At 42.1% G+C, this 14,036-nt stretch overlaps 1 long non-coding RNA gene across 2 annotated transcripts; it reads right to left on the bottom strand.

Annotated features, from left to right (window-relative positions):
• Positions 1 to 381: 381 nt before the first annotated feature.
• On the bottom strand, positions 382 to 10,576 carry LOC106005328. Of its 2 annotated transcripts, XR_001178611.2 has the most exons (5): positions 10,287 to 10,576; positions 9,339 to 9,436; positions 7,899 to 7,940; positions 2,205 to 2,335; positions 382 to 643 (listed from the first exon to the last, which is right to left on the bottom strand). It is a non-coding gene; the product is annotated as an uncharacterized LOC106005328 (long non-coding RNA). The 2 variants fall into 2 exon arrangements; XR_006606123.1 differs by lacking the exon at positions 7,899 to 7,940.
• Between the last annotated feature and the right edge of the window lie 3,460 nt (positions 10,577 to 14,036).

The following is a 14,036-nucleotide window of genomic DNA, read 5'->3' as shown; positions in this document are numbered from 1 at the left end:
TGCATATATATATATATATATATATATATATATATATATATATATGATGGAATACTATGCAGCCATTAAAAGAAATGAGATCTAGCCATTGCAACAACGTGGATGGAACTAGGGGGTATTATGCTTAGAGAAATAAGTCAATCAGAGAAAGACAATTATCATATGAGCTCTCTCTGATATGAGGAATTTGAGAGGCAGGGTAGGGGGTCGCTGGGGGAAGGGAGGGAAAAAGTGAAACCAGATGGGATCGGGAAGGAAACAAACCATAAGTGACTCTTAATCTCACAAAACAAACTGAGGGTTGCTGGGGGGAGGAGGGTGGGAGAAGGGGGGTGGGGGTTATGGACATTGGGGAGGGTATGTGATATGGTGAGTGCTGTGAAGAGTGTAGACCTGGGGATTCACAGACTTGTACCCCTGGGGCTAATAATACATTATATGTTAATAAAAAAGTAGTTTATAGTGCAAGATTGTTGTGAGGCTAAGTCCTCTAAGGCATGTGGGGTGCTCTGCTAGCTCTCACCCCCAGGCCAGGACCTCACGTGTGCAGAGTAGGTTCCGCTCACCCGGGACTTGCATAATCATCATTCCACTGGATTTTTAGAGCAATCTTATGAGATTCGTTGGGAAGGCAATACGACACCTATTTGAGAGAAGACAAAACCTAAATTCAGAGAGGCCAAGAAACCTGACCAAGCCCAAATTTCTAAGAAATCTGATAAATCAAGGAGAGCTAGGCTTCAAATGAAGGTCTCCGGACTCCCAGTTCAGTGCTCTCCTCACTAAATTTGCCGTCTGAATTCCTCTTTTGCTCCCTCATTTCCTCCCCTCTTATCTTCTTTTCTCCTCACCAAATACGAATTAAGTTTCTCTCATGTTCCGGGCACTTCCCTGTCTTCTCCCGGACTCCTTTGTCTCTTTATTCATTTTGGCCTGGATGTGTATGTGTGTGGGCGAGCCTGGGAGTGCGCCTGCGTGCCCACGCTCCAGCGTCCCGGGCTGTCCATCTCACTGGAGATGACCCTCTGCCTTGTGTCTCTTCTCCTTCCTTACCTGCCAGTTTTTTTAGCTCAAAGAAGTCAGCACTCGGCTTTCAAGGGCATATTATAAATAGAGCCTTAACAGCCAGCTCTCTTTCCTTATCTGAAAACTGACACCAAGCACCGGCAACCGGGACAAAAAGAAAGAGAACAGGGTCAGTGGCGAAGCAGATAATCAATATCTTTAAGTGACACGAGAGCGAAGAATCCCAAAGGGGAGGTGGGAAGAGACCGGAAAATGACAGCCTGAGAAAGCCTGCTGGGCTTCTCCGGGGCGTGAGGGGTGGGGCACTGCTTCAAACAGCAGGTTCCATATTACATTGATGTTTTAATTAAAAAATATAGTTGGTTTTATTCAGTGATTTATGAATTGGGTGGCATGGGCCTCCCGTCTAACAGATAGAAGGGTGCTCCCCATTTTGTAATTTTTGTATTTGGAATAAAACAAAAACAAAACAAAACAAAAATCTCTTTTCCTGCCAGTACAAATGACCAAAATGAAAACTCTGCAGAGTCTTGACCCCTAAAGCTGGGTAGGACTTGTATCAGGTCCCAACAGGACAGGAAGAGAGTTCTGAATTGTGAGGTGAGATCATGAAGTTCTGGCTATTTGGGATGTGAATTCTGAAAGCAGAGAAATGCTTTAATGCAGAGTCTTAAGAAGAGAAGCAGGGCCGGGCAGTTAGAAGGAGTCAGAGTTGGAAAGGTTTGCATAGAGTATAAAAAGACCATCAAATTCAACCCCTCTCTTTTACAGATGAGGTGGCTAAGGCGTAAAGAGAAGTCACTGGCACAAGGGCTAATAATCGTAACCAAACAAGCTCCACCCAGCACAATGCCCCGAAGGTGGGAGGATGGAATGAAAGACCAGGGACTCTCCAAGAGGTCATCTTTTATGTCTAATATAGAGAATTGAAATGTGCCTTTAGGGGCGCCTGGGTGGCTCGGTGGGTTAAGCCGCTGCCTTCGGATTAGGTCATGATCTCAGGGTCCTGGGATCGAGCCCCGCATCGGGCTCTCTGCTCAGCAGGGAGCCTGCTTCCTCCTCTCTCTCTCTCTCTGCCTGCCTCTCTGCCTACTTGTGATCTCTCTCTGTCAAATAAATAAATAAAATCTTAAAAAAAAAATAAAAATGAAATGTGCCTTTAGGAGGCTGGGACTGACCCCAGGGCACTGGCTCAACAATCCTGAAGGAAGAGACTAGAAAGGCTGCAGGAACACGAAAGCAGACTCCTCTTGCTGTTCCAGGTGGCTTCTGTGAATTCAAGGTTCTTCGGGTAGGTCCTTCTGAAGACCTGAAGTAGTGGGTTGGACAGGAAGGGATGTGGATGATCTTGAAGTAGCTGTTGGCTTCTGTACAAATAAAAAAATGCCTCTCTAGGGAATAGAGGTGTTTTGTTTTTTTTTTTAAAGATTTATTTATTTATTTATTTGAGAGAGAGAAGAGAGAGTATATGTGAGCCGGGGGAGTGGCAGAGGGAGAGGGAGAGAGGAAACAGGCCCCCTGCTGAGCCCGGAGCCTGACATGGGGTTCGATCTCCTGACCAGGAGATCATGACCTGAGTCAAAGCCAAGAGTCGGACACAGCCAGCTGAGCCACACAGGCGCCCCTGGGGAATAAAGCTTTTATCCAACCTACACAAAAAACTACCCAAAAGGGATGGTGATCCTCATCCAAAGAACTAATCTTGACTCTGATCCACACACCCTGATCATTAGCCTGATGCTCAACCTAATCCTTTCTTTGACCCTTACCCTAAACTTGTCTCTGATCTTCACCATGTCTCTGAGCCCTCATCAAGACCCTTACCCTGATTTTGAGCCTCACATGGAATGAGACCCTCAACCTGACTTTGACTCTGGTTTTCACTCTGATAGAACATGACCTAGTCCTTGCCCCTGTCCTAACACTACCTTGACTTTTAGTCTGATGCTTGCCAACATTTTGGTCCTGACTCTGACATTGACATGGACTGACTCTCACCTTTACCCTTACATTGAACTTGTCCTCTATGTAGATTCTGACTCGGAAACTGATCCTAATCTTGATCCTGAACACTACCTTATCCTGACTTTCACCCTGACCTTCACCCTCACCATGGATCCCTGTTCCTGACTAGAGTCCTCACACTGACACTGACCCTTATTCTGGTGATGATTCTAAACCTTTTCCTCACACCCCCTCTGAATCTGATCATAATCCTCACCCTGATACTCACAAAGACTCAGATCCTGAACTTGACCCTCACCAAGATCCTAACCCTGACCTTGATTCAGACACTCAACAAAACTCTCTTCCTGAATGAACTCTGACCCTTAACTTGAATGTCACACTGACTCCTACCATAACTCCAAGTCTAATTCTGAATTTGATGCTGAATAAACTCCTGACCTTGCATTTGGCTCTCACTCTTACCCTACCTTCATCCTGGACTTCACCTCATTTTGTCTTTGAAACTTGTTTTGAATACACTTATCTAACCTGGACACTGACCTTCATTTTGAGCCTGACTCTTACCTTCATCCTACCAAGACTCTTACCTTAATTCAAATCCTTAAACTCACCCTAACTCTGACACTGACTTTCATTCTCACTTTGACCCTGATTTTGACCCATACCCTTACCATGACCCTCATTCTACCTTTCACAGTGATTGTGAACCTGACCCTGAATCTTACCCTCACTTTACCCTGACTCTGACTGTCCATCAACCTAATCTTTACTTTGAAATACTAACCCCGACTCTGACCGTCAACTTAATCTTTCTTTGAAAACCTCACTCTGAATCTCTCCCTACTCTTAACTCTAATTGAAACAATGGCATTGTCACTGACCCTTATCTTTTCATATAACTTGACTCTGACCATAACCCTCACACACATTCTGACCCTGACCTTTACCTTGGTCCTTACATCCTATTACTGGTATCCTAATCCCCCTTTTCTGAATTTATACTAAACCTTATAATATACTAAACCTTATCCTTACCCTTCTCCTAATCCTAAGTCTCACACTGCCCTTATCCCAAAAGTTGACCTGATGCTGACCTTCAACCTGACCTTCACTATCACCCTCATCTTCCTATTCTCCATGATCATCTCCCCAAACTGACTCTGATGTCACTCTAACCCTGGCTCTGACCTTCCCACCCCTGAGCCTTACACAAACTTGATTCTCAACTTGCCCCCACCTTTCACCTCACCCTAATTATCACCCTACTTCAAAAACCTTGAACCAATGATCCTGAAGCAGACCCTGACCTAGACACTACTCTTAAACTGACTCAGATCCTGAACCTGATCCCAAGCCTTACCTGATCCTCACCTTTACTCTGATTTGCACCATGTTCTCAAGCTGACAGTGTCTATGAATACCATCAGACCAGCGCTTACTCTGACCCATTACTTCTCTCTGTGACTTGCCCTTGACCCTTACTCTGACTTAATGCTTAACCCTGATCCTCTCCCTGAATTCTTATTCTCACAGTGTCTACAGCCTTGACCCTTATCCACATTGTACACAGAACCTTCCCTTCCTTAAACAGACATAGTAAATCTGTATTTGACCCTGACCTTCAGTCTCATTCTGATCTTACACTGACTTTGACCCTAACATTGATATTTACCCTGATCCAGACCCTCACTGTGACTATGCACTTGACTTTTACCCTCACTTTAGTCTGAATCTCATCCTCACATTCACCTGGCTCTGACACCTGGTCTGAACTTGGTTCCAACTTCACTTTTGTCCTTAACTTAAACCTCACTCTAACTCCGAAGAGTAACCTGATCATGATTTTCACCCTGACACTCACCATTATCCTGACCCTCACATGATGCTAATCCTGACCTCCTGTGACCCTGAAATTGATTTTACCTTGACTGTCACCTGGATTATGAACTACATGTTAACCTTTCCTGCAACTTATTCTGACTATATCCCTTAATTCACCTTGAACCTATCCTTTACCCTATGCCTGAGGCTGGCCCTCACAATGATGCAGACCCTTATGCTGTCTCTGACCCTCACTATTACCATGACTTTCACCTTGACCTAGAAGCTTACTTTCAGGACTGAATTTGAGCCTGAAACTCAACTGACCCCAAATTGCACCATTAGCCTGATCCTATCCCTCACCATAATCTTCTCATTGACTCTAACCTGCATCCTTAACCTTGTTCTGACCCTCACCATCTCCATGACTTTTCCCATGACCCTGACCCTCACTGTAACTCTAACCCTCACCATGATCCTGATATTGGCCCTTATTCAACATCAACCTTATTCAGACTTAGATCCTCACCCTCACCTTGTCTCTGACCCTGCACTTGATCTTGGAAACTGGAATTTCAATTCAACTTGAACTTCAATTCAATATGATCATCACCCTGTTGTGGTCCTGATGCTCACCCTCATACCAAATCTGACTCTCATTTCTACCTTGACACTCACCCAGATAGTGACCTTCACCTCTGCCCCATCTTGAGACTGACCCTGACCCTTAATACTATCATACCTTCTGATTATGAATCCTACTTTGAGTCTTACCTTGACCCACATTATTATCCTGCTCTTAACCTTGACTGTGAAGCTGACATTACACTGACCCTCACCACAGTTGTCCTTAACTGTGACTATCCCTGAATCAAACTTCATATCTGATTCTCACTCTGATCCTAATGCTCATCTTTACCTTTTCATGACCCTTATCCTCAATGTGACATTGACTTTGATGTCACCCTGACACTATCTCTGACTTCCTTAGTCCTCAAACATTACACTGTCTCTGATGATCAACCTGACCCTAACCCTGTTCATTATTCTGAAACTGACCAACACCCTGACTTTGACATTTATGCTACTCTCACCCTGACCTTGACCCTCATCCTATGTGACCCTAATTCTCAACATGACCCTAATCCTGATCATAACTTGATTCTTACCTCACACTTACACTGAATCTGATTAGAATTCTCATCCTGACCCAAATCCTCAGGCCATCCTTTCCTTGAACAATGACTATTACCCTGAGCCTCATCTTTACTTCACCTTGACCCTAATGCTGACTTTAACCCGGACCCTGACCTTCATTCATGTTTACCCTCACTCTTAACCTAACCCTCACATGGACCCTCACCTGACTCTGATAATGAATTTGATCCTCAACCTGACCCTCACTATGACCATCACCTTGACACTGATCTTTAAATCTATACCCCCTCACTTGACCCTGCAGCAGACCTTCTTTTCTGCTTCATCCTGACACTAATCCCCTCACAGACCCAGACCCTCAACTTAATCCTAACATACACTCTGACCCATATGTTTAAAAAAAAAAATTTTTAGTTTTAGGTAATCTGTACACCCAATGTGGGCCTCAAACCCACACCCTGAGATGAAGAGTCATACACTCCAACTAAGCCAGCCAAGCACTCCTCACTCTGCCTCCCATCTTGATCCCAACACTGATTCAGACATCCACCATGATCCTAAAGTTCACTGTCATCATGACCCTCACCTTTAGTCTCACCCTATGACTCTTGCTCTGACCTTCAACATGATTCTGACCCTCATAATGGTTCTTATAATGGTTTTGACCTTAAAAATGACCTAAGTATTCCAAGTTGAGTTTAAACATGAACTCTTGTATATTTACATGCAGTTTCAACTAGATTTCTTATAACTAGCAAAAAGAACATACTTTAAAAATCTATACATAATTCCAAACTTGCCTTTACTTATATGCACATCTTTAAACATGCTTCTTTGACTGGTATTAATATGGTCTACATCAAAGTAAGAAAGGCATTTGAGGAGAACATGTTCTCACTGATTTGCCTCAGATAAAGCATGGGTTAATTCTAGCAGTCAGTACAAAATTTCTGTAGATATTGATGTCTGATTTTTTCTTTACTGCTAGTTGGTCCAAGCAAATATGATTTCTAAGGATATTTGTTTTAACTCACAATAAGAAGTTACTGTGTACAGAACAATGTGTAAATCTGTACTCATTTTCACATATATGGCTTGGATTCCTCTTCTTCTAACTCACAGGAAGAAAATGCCGTGAATGTGCACATGAATGCTAATAAGTGGTTCTGAAGTGTTCTTGGTCATACCTTACATACATCTCTACGTAGGCAAACAGAAGTAGAATTGAAAAAAAATCTGTATTAGTGCAAAGATGCTCAGTCTCAGACATTTCTCTTAACAGAAATTCCTTAGCACTTCCTGAAGTAAATGAAGGTGAACCCAGGCATGAATCAATGTGTGCCATTCATCTCCAAGGTACATCCTTACTGTGCCATAGAGCAAATGGGAAAGAATCTAAAAGCAGTGGTGAGAAGAGTTTGTACTAATATAAACAAGCTCAGTCTCAGACATTCCGGACAAAAATAATCCCTTATTGGGGCGCCTGCGTGGCTCAGTGGGTTAAAGCCTCTGCCTGCGGCTCAGGGCATAATCCCAGGGTCCTGGAATCGAGCCCCACATCGGGCTCTCTGCTTAGCAGGGAGCCTGCTTCCCCCTCTCTCTCTGCCTGCCTCTCTGTCTGCTTATGATCTCTGTTTGTCAAATAAGTAAATAAAATCTTTAAAGAAAAATAACCCTTATTGCTTCTCAGCGTAAAGCAAGATAAACACAAGGACAAAAAATATATTTCCAAACATGCTGTTGTTAAAAGGAGAAAACAGATAAAAATGCACTGCTTATTAAACATAGTTTTAATTGACTCTTTGTTCTTAAAATGTCTGGATTAGGAAAATATGCAAATGACTTTGGATAGCAATACATGTACATTTGTATTTGCCTTCTCAAAGCTTTGATGAAGGTGAAAGAAATGCTCATAAAAAAATTACCTGGTAGTTTTTTACTTTCTGCCTTCTGGGTATGCCTTACAACTACAGAAAAAAAAAAAAGAAAAGAATGATTTAAAAAAGTATTTGGTGGAAGTAGTTAATTATATTCAGTACAAGTATTGTAGAGAGATACAGGTGTGTGTATAGGTTGGGATTTTATGTTTATTTTCTAACAGTTATGCAGTGTACTCATATAATAAATCTAAGATGATATATAATTTAACTTATTATATTGACAATTATATTTTAAAGCTATAGTTTAAGTTATCTCTATGTTTTACATCTGTCTATATATATATCTTTTTTTAAAAGAAAGGTCTATGCCCATTGTAGGTCTTGAACTCACAATCTTAAGATCAAGGGTCACGTACTCTACCAACTGAGTCAGCCAGTTGCCCCACATATCCCTATAGATGTTAATGCAGACAATTTGTTACATAAGTAATGTACAAAAGAGTAAAATTAGAATTTGAGCCTTTCGTGTAAAACAACTTATTTTATGCCCAGATCAGTAGAAGTGCCTTTTTGTCACCAACTATTCACTGTTGGTTAATATTAATGCTCAGGCTTGTTGCATATTCTTCAACCATTTTCTTAGCTATTCTCTGGGACACTCTTGCTCTAATTTCATTTACTTAGAGTTAAAAATGCTTTCACAGAGTTAAATTTATCCTTTAGACATAGACAACTTCCAGAAATTAAATCACTTCAGATGACTACCGTGATTGTCCTTACTGGGGATTGTCAGCTCACAAAAAACAGAAGTGCCAAGATTTGTGCTGAGAGTAAATGAGGTTTGAGCTAGTCTACAAATTCGGAACCATTCAGAAACAAAGATGTTTCTAACATTGAAAACCTTATATAAATTGGACATTAAAGAATGTTTAGATGCTTTCTATTACCTACGAAAATAGCTTAAATAAAAATAAAAGGTTGGGGTGCCTGGGTGGCTCAGTTGTTAAGTGTCTGCCTTCCACTCGGGTCATGATCCCAGGGCTCTGGGATGGAGTCCTGCGTCAGGCTCCCTTCTCCAGGGAGAGCCTGCTTCTCCCTCTTCCGCTCTCCCTGCTTGTACTCTCTCTTTCTCTCTGTCAAATAAATAAAATCTTAAAAAATAAATAAATAAAAGGTCAAAGACAAAGTTATAATATGACAGCAATGTTTTAACAGACCACTATGTTAAATAATGTTAATTGAGATAAATACCTTATAATCACACAGGCAAGAACAGTCTTGGAGGAATTCAAAGAGGATGTTACTGTCGGAAAGAAGTCTCTAATTCAGTTTGAGATGCTCACAGCACCTCAGGATGCCTGATTAATCCAGAACATTTGAAAATGGAGTTTAACAAAAAATCTTCATGATATTGTCTATTTTAAAAAAGGTAAGTCAGCAACAATATTCAACTAATACTGGTGGTTTTTTCAAACCAAGTCTTACCTGCCAATCACACAATCTTGATAAAATGGTCAAGGTGGGTCATAGAGGGAACCAGGGGCCCCGTGGACAGCTCCAAATGGACAGCATACAGATACTTTCTGCAATGAATTAGAAATATATTCTGCTTATTGCATATTTATTCTCAGGGTGCATTGAAGTGTTTTACATTGCCATATCAAGCTAGTCCCATACTTGGGGAGGGGTAAATGGCTTGGTTTTGCTTTCCCACCTGGGAAATTCTCACATCTCTAATGACAGAGACATTCATCTTACTAGTACTTTAAGTACTTTTACATAGAAACTTCACTGTCCTTGTCAACCCCAAGTCTTCAAGAAATATCGAAAGACCAGAATTTTGTTTTATTTTTAAAAAGATTTTTATTTATTTGACAGAGAAATAGAGAGCACAAGTAGGCAGAGTGGCAGGCAGAGGTAGAGGGAGAAGCAGGCTCCCTGCTGATCAGGGAGCCCCATGCAGACCTTGATCCCGGCACCCTGGAATCATGACCTGAGCTGAAGGCAGCCGCTTAACCAACTGAGCCACCCAGGTCACCAGAGAGAACAGAATTTTAAAGTAAAATTAACAAAGCTCCCCAAAATCCTTGAACTCCCACCACTCAAAACTACCATCGGCTTCCCAATCTATAAAGTCAACCTTTTCTGCGACTCCCACGTTCCCACTTCCTTTACCCAGGACCCAGTGACGGACTGCAGGTTTACCCCATCCAGCATCCTTCTGTGATTTAAAATTTTTGGCCTAAGTTCCCCTCCCCCCTGCTCCTCAAAGCGCATGCTCGCTGGCAGGCAGTACGGTAGTTGGCAAAGTTTGCAGAGAGAGGGGTCGCTGCCCCTGCACACTGCTCAGAACCTGGGGCGGTCAGTACTCACTGTTGCTAGGGAAGGCCCGCTGCAGGCTGCCCTGCAGACTGGACTTTGCCCTTTACTGACCTTCGCGGGGGAAAGCCGCCTGGCCAGCCATCCAGGACATTCCGATAACTCCAGGTGCCTTGGCTGCCAAACTGCTCTTCAGGAAGGGCGAGTGCAAGGGAGCCATCAGCAACCCTGGGGACACCTGCTGCGGTGGCCGGCGAGCGCAAGGGTGTGCGGGGAGATCTTTAGCACCCCCCTCTTTCCTCAAGAGGAAGAACAACACAGGAAGCAGTGCCGGGGCTCGGATAAACAGCGGATCCCAACTTGGTCCTTCAAGAAAATGCGCTTGCGCTGGGCAGCCCGCGGGCGCGCGCTGAAACCGCGGTGCTGAGGGCCCGGAGCGCCGGCTCGGCGTCTCCACCTGCTGGTGACGTGGTCGGGATTTTCAGGGTGAACTGAAGTCTGTAGAGCGTTTTTAGAATGGGAACAAATAAAATTGGGTCAGGGCTATCCAAGGGAGTCATAAAGAATAGTTGAGGGATATGCAGAAAGCATTGAGAATTAACAATGATTTGGCGACAGAAGGAACGCCTATGGGTCTGTGCATAAAATAATTCAGTAATTTTTATATGAAAAACATAAATCCTCATTTATTCCTTGGACACATTATTTATGTAACAAACTTTAAAATGATCTGTTGTTATGCATTTATTTGTATGAAGTTGGAGGTTCATTCATTCATACATATTCATAAATAGGTGATAATGTAGTTTCTATGACTTTAAAATACAATATCCTGTGGCGCCTGGGTAGCTCAGTCCTTAAGCATCTGCCTTCTGCTCAGGTCATGATTCCTGGGATCCTGGGATCAAGCCCCACGTGGGGCGCTCTGCTTGGAAGGGATCCTGCTTCTTCCTCTCCATTCCCCCTGTTATGTTCCCTCTCTAGCTGTCTCTCTCTCTGTGTGTCAAATAAATAAATAAAATCTTTAAAAATTAAAAAAAAATACAATATCTTATACATAGACCTGTATATCTCTACAATCCTTATATCCGTATAAAGAACATTTATATTCATTATTATCTTTATTGAATCATCCATACTTTTCCTTTCTATAGAGGTAAAATTCACCCAGAAAACAGAAATTTTAAAACCACTGGGCTTTCTTAAAGATAAGCACTTATCTCCCATAACTTTAACTTTTTGAAAAAGCAAAAACAAGGTGTTCTAACTCTGGCCAAGCTGACTCCACAGGGTCTGTGCTCACGTGTGTGTTTGACTTGTCAGTGCCTTTGAGCCAGACTGGGAACATACCTGTGATTGAATAAATTGGGTTTGTTGCTGGTTGCACTGGGAAAGAATGCGGCCATTGGGAACCACAGGGAGTCTCAGTAAGAGAATGTTAGAAAGTACCTATTATAGAACTTGGTCTTTAATCAGGTGATTTTAGGAAGGCCTAAGGAAATGAGGGTTTGCTCTAGATTGAGTGTTGTTAGAAAGTGGGGCCAATTCTATGATTGGGTACTTTGTGGATACACAAACACACACTTAAGTAATTAAAATTTTTTTTAAAAGATTTCATCTATTTGTTTGACAGAGAGAGACACAGCGAGAGAGGAAAGACAAGCAGGGGGAGTGGGAGAGGGAGAAGCAGGCTTCCCACCGAGTGGGAAGCCCCATGCAGGGCTTGATCCCAGGACTCTGGGATCATGACCCAAGCAGAAGGCAGATGATTAATAACTGAGCCACCCAAATGCCCCTAAAGTTTTTAAACTATAAAGATTAAAAAAAAATTTTTTTTAAGATTTATTGATTTGTTTGAGAGAGAGAGAGAGCAGGAGCAGAAGGGTCAGTGGGAGAGGGAGAGAGAATCTGAAGCGGACTCCATGCTGAGAGGGCAGAGCCTGACACAGGGCTGGATCCCATGACCCCAAGATCATGACAGAGCAGAAACTAAGAGTCGGCTGCTCAACTGACTGCACGACCCAGGCACCCCTGAAGTTCTTAACTATAAAGCATAAAATATAGTTTGTCAGTATATTAAGTAAGGCAATATATATAGCTTTAAATTTACTATGTCGACACACCACCACAACTTTCTAAAATAAAATAGTAGAAAATCAAGTAGAAGCTCTCGGTAATTTTTGTACCCACTATAATCAACTATGTATATTAATCATCTTTAATTGAAAAAAATCATTCTTTTCTTTCTTTTTCTATAGACATAAGTGACACCTAGAGGACAGAAAATTAAAAACCATCCAGGTAATTTCTTGAGCATGACCTCCTATTAACTAAAAATTTTGAGGAGTTAAGTACAAATATACATGTATTATCATCCAGAGGCATTTGCATATGTTAATTCACTGGTATTTTAAGAACCAAGGGGGTCAATTAAAATTATGGTTTGTAAACAGTGTTTTATGTCTTCTTTTTTCCTGCAAGTAAGAATGTGCCTTTGAAAGGAATGCGCTTTGCTGTCCTGATGTTTATTTCAGTTTAAGGAGCAATAAGGACTTATAGAAGGAATGTCAAAGGCTGAGGCAGTTTGCACAAACGTGAATTGTTGGCAATACTACTTCTTGTTCATCTAAACTGAGATGTATATAAGAGTTCTGTGAGGAAAAAACCCAAAACTCAGAAGCATACTTCATCTCAAGCTCTCTGCCTTCCTAAGAGTTACTATAAGGTAAGGGTAATCTATCCTGTAGCTGTGAAAACAAGCCCATATTTATACATTGTTTCACACTAACTTCTCGTTGCAAACTAAGCCAATACAGTTAAAAATTGTATGTATGTGTACAGACAAGCAATGAAGAAGAAACCAAGTTCAGAACCAAACATTCATCTCTAAAGAGAGGTTTTTGGTTTTTTGTTGGTTTGTTTCCTAGATTTATTTATTTATTTATTTGAGAGAAAGAGAGAGAGAGAACAGGGGCAGGGCTAGAGGGAGGGGGAGAGAATCTCAAGCAGACTTCCTACTGAACAGGGAGCCAGACTCAGGGCTCCATCCCATGATCTCGAAATAACGACCCCAAGATCACAACCTGAGCCGAAATAAAGAGTCGGATGCTCAACCATCTGAGCCACCCAGGTGCCCCTCTAAAGAGAATTGTTAATGTTGGTTAGGCTTAACTGTTAGTGTTGAACCCATGTGCTACCTGAGGTAAATCAATAAGAACCACCTGTTCATTTCAACTGTTCTTTCTTATTTTGAGCTGGATCATATTAATACAAATCAGAACAGCATATTTGAAAACATGGGGTACAAGTCTAGGTAAATTCAGAAGTATACACAGTTCTCAAAAACATATTCTTCTCATGAGTTACCAAGGAATCTAGATGGAACTAATCTTACTCAGACTCATCTTGATCGTGGCAAGGCTCACATCAGAACCAGAGGTCATAACAGAGGTCAAGGTCAGTAGTGGGGTCAGTGTCAGGCTCTAGCTAGCATCAGGATCTTGTTCAGTATTTCATAACAGTAGGGATTGTCAAGCTCAGGATGAGGGTAGGGTTCAGGTCAGGGTCAGGATATTGATGAGGGTAACAGTCAGGCTTTATGTCAGAAAGAAGGTAATGGACAAGTGGAGGATGACTTTTAAGGATCAGTTTTGTGTTGAATATGAGCTTCATGGTCACAGTAAGGTCCAGGATCAGTGTCAGGATCAGAGTCAAAGTATGTGTCAGGGTCAAAATAGGATCATAGTCAATGAAGGGTTTATTGTCAGGGTGAGGTTCAAAGGACAGGCAGGTAGAGTGTCCGGGTTGGTGTCAGAGTGAAGATAAAGTCAGAGTCAGGGTAAGGATGAGTACACTATTATGGTG

The sequence above is a fragment of the Mustela putorius genome, unplaced genomic scaffold (assembly GCF_011764305.1).
Source record: "Mustela putorius furo isolate JIRA1106 unplaced genomic scaffold, ASM1176430v1.1 tig00000095_pilon_pilon_pilon, whole genome shotgun sequence".
Taxonomy (NCBI): Eukaryota; Metazoa; Chordata; class Mammalia; order Carnivora; family Mustelidae; genus Mustela; species Mustela putorius.
This window is presented reverse-complemented; position numbering and strand designations above follow the sequence as displayed.